At 41.1% G+C, this 15,282-nt stretch overlaps 1 long non-coding RNA gene across 2 annotated transcripts; it reads left to right on the forward strand.

Moving 5' to 3' along the window:
- Positions 1-315: 315 nt before the first annotated feature.
- On the forward strand, positions 316-10,820 carry LOC122153379. Of its 2 annotated transcripts, none has more exons than XR_006165273.1 (2): positions 316-9,076; positions 9,799-10,820. It is a non-coding gene; the product is annotated as an uncharacterized LOC122153379 (long non-coding RNA). The 2 variants fall into 2 exon arrangements; XR_006165274.1 differs by having other exon boundaries at positions 10,221-10,820.
- Positions 10,821-15,282: the final 4,462 nt, after the last annotated feature.

Below are 15,282 nucleotides of genomic sequence, written 5' to 3' on the forward strand. Positions count from 1 at the left end.
ATACTTTGTGTAATGGGATAATGAAACTCTGCACTGCAATAAATTGACATTTTTTGATTTCTTTTAAAATGAGTTGTCTAGAAGCCTATATAGGCATCTCTTCATTAGTATGCAGATCTAAACTGCATTTAAGTTTATAATTTTCTGAGATCATTACAGCATCTCTGTTACATGCGCTCCCTGCATGCATGCTCAGCCTCTACTTGATTAAAAGTCATCATCTGGACACTTTCAAAATGCTGGCTCTAGGAGTGAGTCTGACATAAAATTCATTATATTTCAGAGGTATAACAATAAGTTACATTTTAAAGCAGGATTTATAATGAAAATGAATAGTGAGGCATAGTGGGCTCAATGGCATTCAATTTCTCCCCTCAGCTCCTTTCACCTTCTTGGAGTTTGTCTTGCTGTCTTAACTGGCTGCCAGCTCTGAGCCTTCCTCAATAGCAGCAAGCAGAGCAAAGAACTCCTGTGACAAGTTATGCCTCAGCCCATCTGGTTGTTTCTCTGAAGCACCACCTGATACTTGGCTAATCAAAGCCAGGCTCTTCGGAAGATGAGGAACAAGGGAGAATTTCCACATCTTCCATGTGTGTTGTCTTCTCTTGCGGACTCATACCACATATGCCTTTTTGACTATTGTGACAGAGTTATCCATTAACAGTGGCAGAGAAATAATTCCTATCTGGGTAAGACCAGATCTTTGAGCAAAGAAAAAATGAAGAAAGCTGGTTGTACACCCAGGAGTGAGAATGGCTACTGCAGGGTTCAATATGTTCCTTCCCCTTGGATGCTGGGGAAACAAGTAGTACTGCAGGAGTGATAGGCAATCTCTGTTTGGGAGCTTCTTGGGAATGCTGGTCTTAGATAGGCTGTGGTGGGCCAGAACTGACAGTGGTTGAAGTTCTGTGTTGGTTTTCTTGAGACCATGAAAAGCCTGTGGCTTCTTAAAGGAATCTCTTTTTTTTCATGATTTGGGCAGGAATATCATGGCAGCAGAAGGTGGGAACACTCAGCCTGTGGTTCAGTGATCAAATAGGAGAAGTTGGCAGTCCAGCAAAAACTGGCTGAAATTCAATTCTTTCCAGGGGAAAACAGGCTCACTCTGATTTTTTTGTTAGTGAATTGGGTCAATATGAACAGTACTGCGTGAGGGGGAGAGAGGCACACCTTCATTTCATTCCTAGGCAGAACGAGGCTTCTGCCTCTATGTCCACTTACGAGAGATTGATGTGAAGAGGGATTGGCTGCTGATCCAAGTTGAGATTAAGCAGTGTGACTCTTGTACCAGAAAATAGTTAGCAGGTGTCAGGTTACTTATTATCATGGGGATCTTTTACTCAGAAAAGTAGTGGTTTAAGTTTGGGGATAATATACAGTGTTTTGCTAATTTAATGTACACACAGAGAGGCCAACACATAACATCAGTTTTGCCTATGGGAGCTACAAGCAATATCTCTGTAATTAATAGTATTGCATCTCAGTTGTGGACATGCTGGCTGGCATAGTCATTCAGAGAAAGCGCAGCTGTTAATGGTACAGAGTGGGTGAGGGTTTAAGCTACCTTAGTGCAGGTCTCTCACCAGGGTACACAAACAGGAAGCTGATACTGCCCACAAACACCCTTTCTTACCTCCTTTTGGCAGACTGATCATTTCTATTTAGTGGCCTCTGTGAAATTTGTCATTTGTGTTAGCACTTCTGTGCTTTTGTTCTGAAGTGCCATCAGGATCCCATTTTGATCCAGTAATCGCTTAACATTTTAACGTTGCTTCTTGGGTAGACAAGGTCTGATGTGGCAGCAGGGATTAGGAGGTTTCCCACCATGGGACTGAAACTGCGATGGAGCCAGGTCTGTGTGGCTCCTCGCACACCGTGCAGACTCTCCTTCAGCCCAATTGCACACGTCTTCTCATTCTCCGAGGGGCAGAGAGACATGGCCCTGCTGGTGGCTCAGGAATCTCCTGTCCTCACAGCCCCACGCAGCTGCCCCTGTCACGGAGGCCTTAAATCTCCAACTGTCCTTCTAACTGTTCCCCCTCCAGACTTGGACAGGTTCCAGTCTGCAGCCAAAAAAGCTGTAGCCACTGGTGCGCTCATTGCACTGACCTGTTACTTGTTGTCAGATTCCATAAGGTATCACTGAGGTTCCTGTGATGCATTGCAGATATCTGGTACGTATATTGCTTTCTAATTTATGCTTTATCCTGTTCTTTATTCCAGGAGATGAGCTTTTTAACAGCTACATGGGTGTTACTGTGGTGACTGTAACCAGGCAAAAAACATACAGTTCATATTGAGATAGTTCTACATTTGTGGACTTGGATATGATTAAGAGATTTTTAAAGGCATGCTGTATTTTTTTTCCCTTCCCTGCAGAACAGAGAGAGGTTTCTCATAAACTTTCAGTTACATACTATGAACCAGAAAGGTATATGATTCATCTTCAGAAGCATGTGTGTATTAGTATATATATACAAACACTCACATACTATGCCAACAAATGTTGTGACTTCTAGCTAGTTAGAGATTTAGAAGATATTTTCTCCAAGCATAATTAAGATTGTTTAGATATTTGACTCTTCATTTCTTTATGCTTTATTTGGATTTCTTGTTCAGTTTAATTTTGCCTGAGAACTTCCAGGGTTTATAATTCTTGGGGCTTGAATAATTGCATTATTTCTGTAATATATTTTACTATAAATGACTGCCATGTAGCCTTAACACTGCCTCCATCTTCAGGGTTTTTTTTTCAGTTTTACAATGTAATTTTCCTGCAGTATGAGGCTTTTGAGGAGACAATGTTCTGTGATTCTCACCTGAGAAGTGCCTTTCCAAAGAACATGAGAATGTGATATCTGAAAGATGTGATTATTACTCTTGAAATTCAAAACTGTAAACTATGTGAGTTTTGAACCTAAATGCATCATTCTAACTTAATTTCTTAGAGAAATAGAATGAGTGTAGTAAATAATGAAAAGGAGGATTGTAGTGCAAACTTCAATTTCTGATATACTGATAACTGCAAATTAATCTCAGCAATTAGATATGAGAGCTATTTTCCTCCAGTGTGCAACTCTCTGAAATGTTAGTGAACATTAATAATAAATTAGAAGTCAGACAAGCTGTTTCTCTAAGCTCATTTAAGACAAGAAATGCACCAAATGCTACACTTCTTAAGGACTCCATTTTTAATGAGTCACAAGCTAATGGAAGACTGAGTTGAAAATCCTCTAGAATATTGCTTATCTTCAGTTAATAGAGCCACTGAATGAAAGGGTAGGAGGCACCCTTTGATCAAGTAGTTTGAGCGCCCTCCTATTACAGCCATTGCATTTTACCTCCTCAATTTAGTGCTGAGCCTGGTAGCTTGTGTGTGACAGCAACAGATCCCCTCAGTAAGGCATCAAGCCTTGATCTGAAGGCTGGGGGAGGGGGAAGGATGAGATGGAGAATTGTTTCTTTCAGTCATTTGCTCCAGCTGTTAACCACCCCATCATTAAAAATCTATGCACTTTTTTTTTTGCCTGGCCCCTGCCCCCGCAACAAGCATTGTAAGGAGGATAAAGAACAACTTTATATGCTTAATGAAGAGCGTGGATACCTGCTCTGGGTTCAGTTTAGCCTTGACAGTGGAACTGTGACTGCACTTCCATGAAAATGTCTACAACTCTGAACTTCGTGTCCTCCTTCAGTTGCATTTCTCAGAGTCCCCAGAGCTGCACAACAGGGCTGTTCACAGTTTAGCAAGGAAAACAAACCCAGAAGGATGAAGAACCAGAGAGGAAAGGAAGAAAATAAGCAATGAAGGGACATAATTATTGCATCACTCTCCTCTGGTAGAAAAGATCTTGGACGTGTACGCACACACAAAAGTAAATCAAGTATTTCAGTAAATAGTGCCATCTTATTTTTATTCTTTTTTCCCTAGTACTTATAATCTTTGTGTGTTTAAAAAATTAAATGTCAAGTTGCAAAAGGGGCTGCAAAGTGATTTCATGGGACCTGGTTCCATACTACATTGGGGCCTGCTCCTCCTTTTGCCACCATGTTCCCATAAAATAAGCAATTGTGCAGGACATAAGCATAGTCGAAGCATTAACTAAATCTCCTATTTATTCCCTGAATCACCTGGCTTTGCAGATCTCAGACTACTTGTGCCAACACAAAGTGAAAGTCCAAATCCTGAAGAGTAAGTGCAAAGGAGAGAAGTGAGTAATGCTGTGAATCAACGTTGCCTGTTAGGTTACATTCTCGACCTGAGGATCTGGTGTTTCAGAAAAGGCCTGTCCCTGAAGCCATCTTTGTTCTGTTACATTTGGTCACCTTAACCTCCTCGGCAGCAAAGGTCTTCCCTTGAAATCCTCAACATCTGTTTGGTTTCCTTGCTTCATGTTTGAAATCTAACAGGCACGATACAAATTTATGTACCTCCAACTTTTTTCCATCCCCCTTGGTAAACTTGTATACATCCAGCTATAATATAACAGGTAACAAGCAGTGTGTGGCTGGAGATGTTTCCATCCTGTCACCTGATGTTTTCAGAATGTTTCCATTGGAAAGTTTGCTCCAGTTTGCAAGCTGGAATATATGAATGCCACTGAGAGTAGTTAAAAGAAGGAGTGACCCTTTACAGGGTCCATAATCTGGATTTGCGCTGGAAAAAGTTTGGAGAAGGTCTGGAGAAGACTGACCCAGGCAGCCTGTGCCAACCCAAAGGACTGACCAAGAGGATGTCTCCGTGAGAGCTTTATTTCACACCTGGAGGAGAAGGGGTGTGAGCCTGTGTCCAACACCCACTCTGTGCTTTTCTACGTGCTTCCTTTTCAATTCAAACAGGAGGAAGTAGATACACACCTACTTTCCTCTCTTCAGTAATTAGTCCAAGAGGAGTGACTATGTTGTGCAGCGATTGCAAACTGAGCACACAGTGATGGGCAGTCTCTGTTGCTTAGTTTGAATTCATTATTTCCTCTGTCTTTTCAAGGCAGTCATACCGTTATTTTGCTCTCTGTGTTCCTTGCTCCATTTTGAATTTTGCTCTGCTCACGCTCTTCTATTCAGTCTCTCGTAACCTGCTTGTGCCACAAAGCATTATTTTATCTGGAGAGGGATGGCTGGACTGATTATAATATTTAATCTATTTCATGAAGTTTTCAGAGGTCACCAGTGTCAAGGAACAACAATTTGCATTATCTCCTTTATTACATGTATTATTTTTTCAAAATAATATTATTTAACTGCCATATGGAAACTAGAAGAATTCTTGAAATTTATGCTTGTTGCTGATGTTATATCCTCCTTCCCCAACTTTGAAATTGTTACATAAAATAGGAGATTAAAAGCATTTTTTATTCTAAAAATCTGGGCAAGATGGAAATTGATTATTTCTATCTCTTTTATTAATGAAACATTTATAAAAAGAATAAAATTTTAAGTAGATGAACTGATTTAGAAAAGTTAACAATATGAATTGTAATTAATTTTGTAACTATTTAACATATAAAAGTTTTAAAGTAACCTTTTCACTGCTCCCAGGTATAAAAACTGCTAAGTAAATAGTTGAGATGAGGCTGGTCTTGAACTGGCATGTTCCAGTATCTGACTGGTATGATTTCTGTACGGTTTGCTATTGAATATCATACCCTCAGCTGATCCTCACAAAAGGGCCAGCTGAAGTATCGCTGAGCCTGTGGAAGCAGGGACAAGTGTTTCCAGTGTTATCCCAGCAGTGTTTTCGTTGTTAGGATAGGACTTTTGCTCCCATGAATTCCAGTCTTGATGGAAATGACTGATGTTCTCTGTCATACTCTAATGAGTATTTGAAACATTAAGTATTAACGATGCATTCAAATGATGGAAAAAATTTCTCCCAACTGATTTGGCCACTCCTTTACCCAAAGGACTGATCTCCACGTGACTGCTGCTATATTAGCTGGATATAGCAAGACTACAAGCTCTATATAAGCTTTGCATACAGGGCCAGAAAAAAACTTCCGTTCCGTGAGAAAATAAGATCTTTTATTGCAAATCTGTATGTATGTGCTAGCACTAATGGCAGAAGCTACAGTCCCCCTTTTAATTAAAATACTCAATGCTATAATAAAAAGACACTGTCTTCACTTTTTCTGCAATTTTAGAGTGAAAATAAACTAGCGCAACAGTTTTAGCCTAATGTGTGCAGTGTTCACGGAGAAATGCTTCATCCACTCATTCCTTGGGCAGTTTGTATTTTCTTGGGAAAAAAAGGCTTGAAAGATTTGAACCTTGACTGCTTTCCAGCAGTTTTCTGTGCATCATAGTAAATAAATAAAAAATTGTTGCCTCTTTTTCACACTCTCCCTGACTGTTCAGAGAATGAAATGTTCTCACTCTAGAGTCAAAGCCAACACACACACACACACGCTGCCTTGTGCAACTAGTCTTTTCCATGTAATTTGAATAAATCATGAATATTCAAAATACCGTTACAAGCATCTGTGCAAAAATAATATAAATACTGTTGTTCACAGCCAGACTAAAGGAGTTCTTCAGACTATCATGAGCAGTCCACTGCACAGCCATAACGTTTAGAAAATGGAAAAGCAATTGTACTACTCGTGTTCAGGTTCCCTGAACTTAAATTCAGACAAAGTTTATATCGGGTGGGACAGAGGACTCGCTTTCATCTCAGAGAAACATATCCTTGAAAATTATCAGTATACTTTGGTGACACACACCTGTGAATCTGGAAGAGAGAACAAATTTTAACGTCACAAATGTGTATACATCTGTTATCCCTGCTCCTGGAAATAGTTTGAGTTTGTTCTTTTTTTTCTTAATATAGTTTTGGATTTGCAGAGGGATGGTTTCTACAGAGTTCCCTGGTGTTAGTTACATTAGTGTTTTATAGGCTGCTCATGTAAACTCGAGCTTTCATGGCTCTCAGTATTAGCTTTTTAATAGAACACAGTTCATATTGGCTTTTATTGCTGTTTAATTTAGGCTGGGTTTTTTATGTGGTTCCTCAGCTGCAAGGAATGTGGCCTATACTTGTTTGAAACTTCTTGTCTGTGTAAACCTGCTATTGATGCTCTTATTTCTTGCATATTATAACATTCTCTAAGAGCTAAACTTGCCTGTATTTGCCATGCAGATCAATTACTCTACATAGCAAACCCAGATCTCATATTACAGCTGGGAACCCACAACTTTTAGATAGTAACTGGAAGTCTTTCCTACCTTTGTACCATATATTGGTTGCTTCACAGATATAGAAATCCATAGCTGAAATGTCTACATAAATCATTCTTAGCAAATAGTGCTCCTTATTCAAAGGACACATGCAAATAATTCCCAGCCAAATGTTAGTTATTGGCTTCTAAGTTCATGTGCTTTTTGAAGTGATCCCAATATCACCCTTCTCTTCTGGACATCTGAAATTGTTTAAAGCAACATGTGGTTTCTCACACTTCTATAAGAAAAAGGCAGTTTCTAAATAGGGTGAGGAAAAATGTAATTTAAATAAAAGCGTATTTGATTTCAGATATTCATGTTTATAACAACAGCTTTACTCAACGGAGAGAGAATTTTCTACCCAAAAAGATCTTCCTTAATAGTTATTCTAAATAAATGTGTATGGACAATTCAGTTAGTTTTGAAAACTGTGTAAGATACTGAGAGGAACAAAGCTTACATTTTCACAGGTCTCATGAAGAAAGGATGTTCTTTCTTGTGCATTAATGTGTTTCATCAGAATTCCTGGGAAGCTGTCCAGCTATACATAGTAAATATTTCATATACCAATAAAATGATTCCTCAGCAATTCAACCACTCAGCACAAATGAGATTTAATTTATGGTGAATATCTGCACCTGTTAAACAGTGAAATAGGCTCCTGACATAAGTGATCCTTTCATACTGTTATTTAGCTAAATTTTTAAAAAGGTCCTATATTTCCAAGATATAATCTTTTAAAGATCATCATTTCAAAAACATTCTCAGGCCTGAATTTTGAGCTTACATGTTGAAGAGGGAATATATCTAATTTTGAGCTAAAATATATATATATATATGTGGGGCTAAGATCAACACCATCAAGGGAAGGCATAAAATGTGCCTATTACTGAATTAGGCATTTGTTTTGTATGTCTAATGATAAAATCAATACGTGGCTCCATCAGAGGAGAGATCCATCAGCGTCTATCTTGCTAGCATTCAATCAAGAGATTGAATTTGCAAGCTTTGAGGGGGAAAAATGTTCCTCCATCTTTTGACAATCCATATTACACTAATTCAGACAGCTTTTACACAGAGCTGCACCAGTTTACTTGAGCATTGCTTTCAATATCATTTCATTAAACCAATGCAAAAGGTTGTGTTGACCTTTTAAATACATACTTAAATCTGATCAGTGAAGCTTAAATCGATTAGGAACTGATTTTAAGCCAACTCTTAAGGCAAATAAGTGTGTCCACACAGGGTTCTTCAGCTGTTCAACAAATTGATGTGAAATTCAATTTAAATTAAGCTGCTGCAAACAAACCACTGTTGTGTTGTAGGCAAGTCCCAAATGCACCCTCCAAGTTCTTTGAGAACTTTGTTTTTTACTAATACAGAGAACGCAAGGGAAATACAGTTAATGGAGTGAAATCTGCTCATCCATGTCAGGAAAGGAGGAGTGACTATAAACCGTGGTAAGAGGCTTCCAAACAAATGTCCAAGGCTCAGCTGAAAGCTGCATTTGTAAACCTATTCACTGCCAAACGACAGATGCTTTCTACTCTTCTCTCTTGGCAGCTGTAACTACAGTGAACAAGACGGGTGGCACCAGGAATACCAGCACTCACCAGACTCTGGCAGAAGGAGGCCTCCTCCATATCTCACAGGCTGAAAAGACCCAAAGTGAGTTTAAAGGAAATCCCCCCAGTTCGTGTTTGCTAGTGATCAGGACACCTGTTTCCAACCTTTAGCTTGCCTTCACAGCAGCTCTGGTGTTTTCACAGAGTACATTATTCCTCTCTCCCGAAACCTCACCAAAGACCTTTGCAGGACTACAGAGAAGCCTCTTTATTTTCACAACCCGTAAGTCTACAAGGTAATTTCAGAGATTTTGCTCTCACAGCGAAGAAATGGGAGGTGCAAAATGAACCGCACTCCATGTTGATTCATAATGTGAGTAAGATGGAATGAAATAGATATTTGTAGAAGGGGGAGATTACCTGGTAATTTCTACACATCAACAAACATGCAACCTGGATTTTAATGACTTGAGTTTAAAAATACAGTGAAATACAAACATACAATCATAGAATCAAACAATGAAACACACTGTGAGAGAAAGCAAGGGTGAAAGGAGTAAACAGAAGGATATAGTAAAGTAAATTGAGGGAAAACTGGTTTAGCATAAGCAGTTACCTTACTTATTAATCAGATACCATGGGAACTCAAGTTGCACTCGTGAGCTTCTGGGCATTATTGGTCCTTCAGCATCCCCAGCTCCACCCTTACACAGATAAATTGTCATCTGCTCAGTTTTCCCCTGTCCTAGAACTGAAGAAAGTGAACAGTTTGCTTTATACTCTCCAAAATGTTTTAATTAATTGACAGTTTCGCTGTATGAAAGAAGAGTTTTAAGGGCTCTTCCTCAGTTTCAGACCCCTTTCTAACCAAGGGCTGCTGTTTGATGGACATTTGCAGAAGCTGTCTTTGCCAGTCCAAGCCCCAACAGGGGAAATGTGTCTAAATGCAAAGGCAGGTACTCTGTCACTCTTTGTATGAATAAAGGAAGGTAAGAGAATGGGGTTTTTTCTTTTCCAGGGAATGAAGAGGGTCTGGTAACTGCTGATGGTTTGGATGTGTGTGGTATTGCCAGGTCTTTGGCCTCTTTCCAGCTTTCCTGGTTCCTCAAAATTACTTATAATATTCCCATTTAGACCTGTGCAACTGGTGTTGAATGATTGCAGACTCACAAAGAACATTATGGGATGTGAATGAACTTGAACATAAGGATCTTCCATGATAAAATCATGAGTATTTCTATATATTGAGGTAGAAGAGTCAGCTCCTTGGTAGTTGTAATAAACTCTCGCCCAATATAGAACTTCCTGTGTGTCTTGCTAAAACCTGAAGCTGTTGCATCTTGTACTGTTCTTTTTTTTTTAAGTCTTGTTGATACTGCAGTCGGGTGGGAGAGCATTCCTAGTGCTGGATATAACTCTTTCCTCTTTCTCCTAGCACAGATTGGAATCAGTGAATTCTTAAAGTGGGTTGAGAAGTATAATTTATGAATGTGGTGAACAGAGGGAAAAAGAAAAGAAAAGAAAAACAACAAAAAACAAACCAACAAACAACAACAACAAAAAACCCCACAGTGACTGGAGGGGGAAGAAGAAGGGGCTACATCACGTTGCAGCGGTAAAAATGACCAAAGCACTAGGCCCTGCACCCTACACTTGTTTCTCTGCTCACTCCTAATTTCTGCATTTCCTGAAGCTGTCACGATTGGGGAGCTCATGCCTTCTGATCAGAGAAAGCTCGCTGTTTCAAATGGCCTTTCCTTCCATTGGGGTTCTGGAGATCCAGTTGTGCTGAACTTTGAAACTAAAGGAACAGATGTTTGACACAGCAAGATATGTTCAAGGTATATGAACCTGCAAAGAAGTATGACGGTTTATTAGTTTATTATTCCGTATAGAACTGGCAGGCAGAGTGTCTGTTGTGTGATTCACTGACCTAGATGCTGTAAAGAACTTTCCAGTAAAGTCCAGTGTAAGACTAAACTCAGTATTGTTTTTATCTAGGCGTTCATGACAGCGATTAAATGCCAGAAATACTTGAAATCCTGCATTCTGAGAACTATCTGAGTTAGGTACCACCATTTTTTGTTCCTGCTTATGCTGGTATGGGAGGCAGGGGACTGCCAGGCTCCCTCACTCCTGGCTTCTTTTATAGTATCCATACAGATTTTTAAACCAGTAATTGCCACGTCTGTGGGCCACCTAATTAATTTTTCTCATTCCTTTGTGTCTTTCCAGGAAGAAGTGGTATAAAATTAGTTATTTTTTGCCTGAAATCACATCTGAACTCCACCTTCAAATTCCTTCCCCCCAAAAAGGTTGAATTTGGATTTTACAGTTTTCAATTGCCAAATAGTGTCTTTGCTATGACTACCGAGGGCTTCAACAAAATGTTTTTACTGATAGCAGCACCTGTATTATTGCAAGAAAGAAGGATGGCAAAGTTGTCTTGTTGAGCAGTGCCTGCAGTTAGGAAATTGATTCAGTTAGAAGAGATCTTTGGAGGAATTTTGGAATACTGTATTTTTTGTAAAAAGGACAAAGAATTAATGGGGGAAGACAAAGGCAAAGCTGTAGATCAATGGTTGTCACCTCCTTTCAAACAGCATCAAAACCTTTAACTCAGTGGAGGTAGATTCCAGACCTCCCTTTGTTGATAATGTTTTTTTCTGATTTTAGTGCTTATTCCCTCTCTGCGACTCTCTCCCCACATTCAAGACTGTTAAGGACAAGTTGTAGATAAGAGTATCTGTAAACAGTGTTTTAGTGTCTCCCACACAGCAGTCTGGAGCTGCCTCTCCTCATGTTACTGAAGGTTCATGGATTTCCCAAATCAGTAGGAGTTTTATATGCAGGCAAGCTTGTGTTACTACTGTGGTTACTCTCATGGTTTTTCCTGGCTACTGTTAATTAGCCTGGCAAATCTTCCAATATTGCTTACAGGCAGTAGTAGATGAATGTAACTACTCGTACCGAGAGATCATAACATTTCCCTTTTTTTGCATCCTCCTTAAAAGGATAAAAGGCACTTTGAAAACTTGTCTAAGCAACAAAGGAAATACAGACTGTGACCTGGTGCTCAAATGATGTCTCTAGTGTGGGTACTGGTGCTGTCTACTGCACTTGGACTATCCCGTAGCCTCCTGTCACCTCATGTAGTTATTCTGGGTTGTTCAGGTTAAAAACAGTCCCTCCCCTGCTACTGCTTTCCTGTTATCCTCTGAAAGACTTGCCCTCCCTCTGAATTACAATCCCAGCCTTTGTCTCTGACAACTCCTCAGGATCCCAGCTCAGGTTAAAGCAGGACTCTTTCTCTCACAAAGCCTCACTCTTTCCCACGTATGCGTTTTTGTCTCGGTTGCTGTAGGCAGTCTCATCCTCCCACCTCTTCTTCAGCCTTGTGAATAAAAGAGGAGGCCAGGCTGCAGCTGACCGAGAGGTATGGTGACTCTTGGGCCCACGTCCTGTCTCCCCAGGTTACGGGCAGCATAGGGAGCCCTGGCTTCCCTGGGCACCTCCGCACGGGCTGCGAGCCTGGCTGCAGAACATGTCCTCTCCTCTGAGCAGAAGCTGGGATGCTGGTTTCTCTCGGGAGGTGGCAGCACAGCCGGATGCAATCGGCAGTTGCAGCTTGGCGCCCAGAACTGCAAAAAGGGGTGCCAGGGAGGAGGTGGGGTTGGTCTTGGATTCCTTCTGAGGTGGAGCTCTTTAGTTGGGGGGCGAAGATTAAGATGGGGAGCCTGGGGGTGTTGAGGCGTAGGAGGGATAGCTTTAAACCCTTTCTTGAAGCGTAGTGGAAGCAGCCCAACATCCTCACCATATTGCACCGGGGTCCGTCTGCCCTGATCACTTTTCTCCATTTCAGCTGCAGCTGATTGTCAGGCACAGTGCGAGGCTGAGATGTGCCCACTGTGGGGACAGCGTCATTTGTTGAGCCTAGAGCCACACTCCCAGCTACTTTTTTTTCATGTGTGGGGAAAGGCTGTCTGCAGGAGATTGGGCGCAGCCATTAAGTATCATGGTTTTTGCAAGCACCTACTTACCTGCAGGCTGCCGTGATGGCTGTGCGTTATTTTACCTGCAAGTTATCAAGCAGCTTTAGGTAAAATGCCACGAGAAAAGAAGAGCGACAATTAGTCACCATCCCATTAAATGCTACAATCTGCTTCTCTCTCAGAATCTCATCTTTTTAGCTAGATTATTGGGGACTGGAGGCTCCATTTCTCTTGTGAGGCTTTAGTAATGGATTGCAAAGCCAGGGGTACTATATGCAGTATAATGTGACCATCATCTGGAAAACATGTGCAGAGGCAAGGGGTTTGGGTTTCTGCAGAAACCAAGCAGTCTGGTCCAAAAATCTATGGCATATATTGCTTAATCTACCCCTCTGGCTCTGTTCTTTGAATTCAACTTTCCCATGCCAAGTGAACTAAATCAGCTGGGGATGCTACAGAGCCTTGGTGAGAGGTTGTTTGCTTACTTCATGAACTTCGAGAAGTTTTGTGGCAACACAGAAAGACAGTAGATTCAGTTTTGTCCCGACAGTAATTTGTGAATGCTGTTTGTGGGTTTGGGCATCCAAAAGCAAAGGGTGCTAGAAATTCCAACTTAGTCAATTCAAATGGTTTTAGTAGCATCAGCAACTGGAGGGCAGCCAGCCAGTCCTACAGTTCTTTACAAAGTAATAAAATGCACTTGTTTTTCACTCCTTGGTTTGCAACCATTGCAACCATTGAACGGGAACTAGTCTCATATACCAGGTAATTCCTGCTTGACACTGCTTAGGGCACCATTGAAACCACACCTTAAGCAGGCAGCACGGAGAGGGCGAAGCACAGAAAGGCAACAGAAAAACTTGAGGTTTGTAAGTACCTAGAAAGGGGCCAACTCCCTTTTTCTCCCCACTCTTTGCTCCTGGCAGTCTCGAAAGGCCCATCCCTACTCTCATGACTGCACAGTAAAAGAAAGTTGTTGCTCTGAAGAGTGCTTGAAAGTGTTGTAATTCTCTCCTCTCTTCCAGAGCCATTTCATTCCTGAGAGTGACACTGAGTGCCCCAGTGAGATCCTGTGGCATTGGTGTGCACGCTGAGGATGAGTCGTGATAACAGAGGATGCACCGCTCATCTTGTCTGCAGGGCTGGGAAGCAGAATGCAGAAGGCTCATACAGCAAGGACTGGAAAGCAAAGCAACCTCTCCTGTGTGCCTTAGTTCTGGGGGATCCTCCTGCTGCTGCATTGATCCCTCTGTTCTGGTGTCTTGGAGGTACAAGTTTTGTCAGTACCACCACTACCGGGCCTTCTGCCCAGTCCCCGTGTGGATGCAGTTGCGGAGAACCAGGGCTGCAAGCAGCTGCCCCTCCACTAGCAGTTCCACAGCAGTCCAGCCAGGTACACACCTTCAAAGGGTGCATGTATGGGGGAGAGGAATCATTTGGGGGATAAATCCCACATGGGAAAATGTTGGTGGCTGCAGAAAAACAAAACAAAACAAAATAAAGAAAAAAAAAAAAACAACAAAAACACACACACACACACACAAAAAAAAAAAAAAAAAACACACAAAAACCCCCACCAACAGCATGAATGTGAAGGGCAATGACCAAAATGAAAGACACTGAGTTTGGAAGGTAATTGCGCTGGGGTCACCGGGTTGTTGGTACCTTGCCTTTTGGAACAGTTTTTGACAACTGGGAGAGGGAGTTTGTCTCATTTTAATTGGGACTAACCATATTCAGAGCAGTTGTCATGTGTCACCTAGTCTGTCTGTCTCCCTCCCTTTTCAGCTTGGCAGTCTCCTCTTTTTCCCTCGCATGTCCCAGTGATTTGAAAAATGATCCATTCTTCAAAGCATCCCCTGTAATTTGGACCACAGTGTTATATTTCTTTTGAGGCCGATGCTTTTCAAAGCTGCAGCCTTTCTTTCTGCGGCAGCTACTGACACCTCTCTATAACATACAGCCATAGGAGAGGGAAAACAGGTCTGAGGGGCTTAATTTTTCCTAGGGGGAAAGAAATGAGAGATGGCACTAAAATGAACAGAAAACAGATTATTTCACGTATGGTAAACAGGGTAGCTCAGACCTTTTCATGAAGTGCAGGACTATTAGGGATACCATCACTAATCTCACTTTGTGAAGCACTCTGAAGATCTCTTAATGCACTTCCCATTGTTGATATTATGTATCTGCATACACAAATCAGTAAATATTCATTAAATAAGCATGCAGTATATGTTCTACTCTACACCATGTTTGTTATCTTTTTTTCTGAAAACACCACCACCTTTTTGCAAGACTTAAGATCTGTATTGCTACGTTCTTTTTGCTGCCAGATACAGAAAGATAAATCCAGGCCATATGATTGCTGGCTGCATGGCTTTTACCCATTGGCAACCATTTCCCTGTGGTGACATCAACTGAGGTGGGAAGACTATAATTTTATATTGCAGTAGTCACTTAAAGTGAAAATGAATGTTAACATTTCTCTGGTATGTATATGCCCTAGT

Source organism: Tyto alba, unplaced genomic scaffold (genome assembly GCF_018691265.1).
Source record: "Tyto alba isolate M040663 unplaced genomic scaffold, T.alba_DEE_v4.0 Super-Scaffold_2, whole genome shotgun sequence".
Lineage (NCBI taxonomy): Eukaryota > Metazoa > Chordata > Aves > Strigiformes > Tytonidae > Tyto > Tyto alba.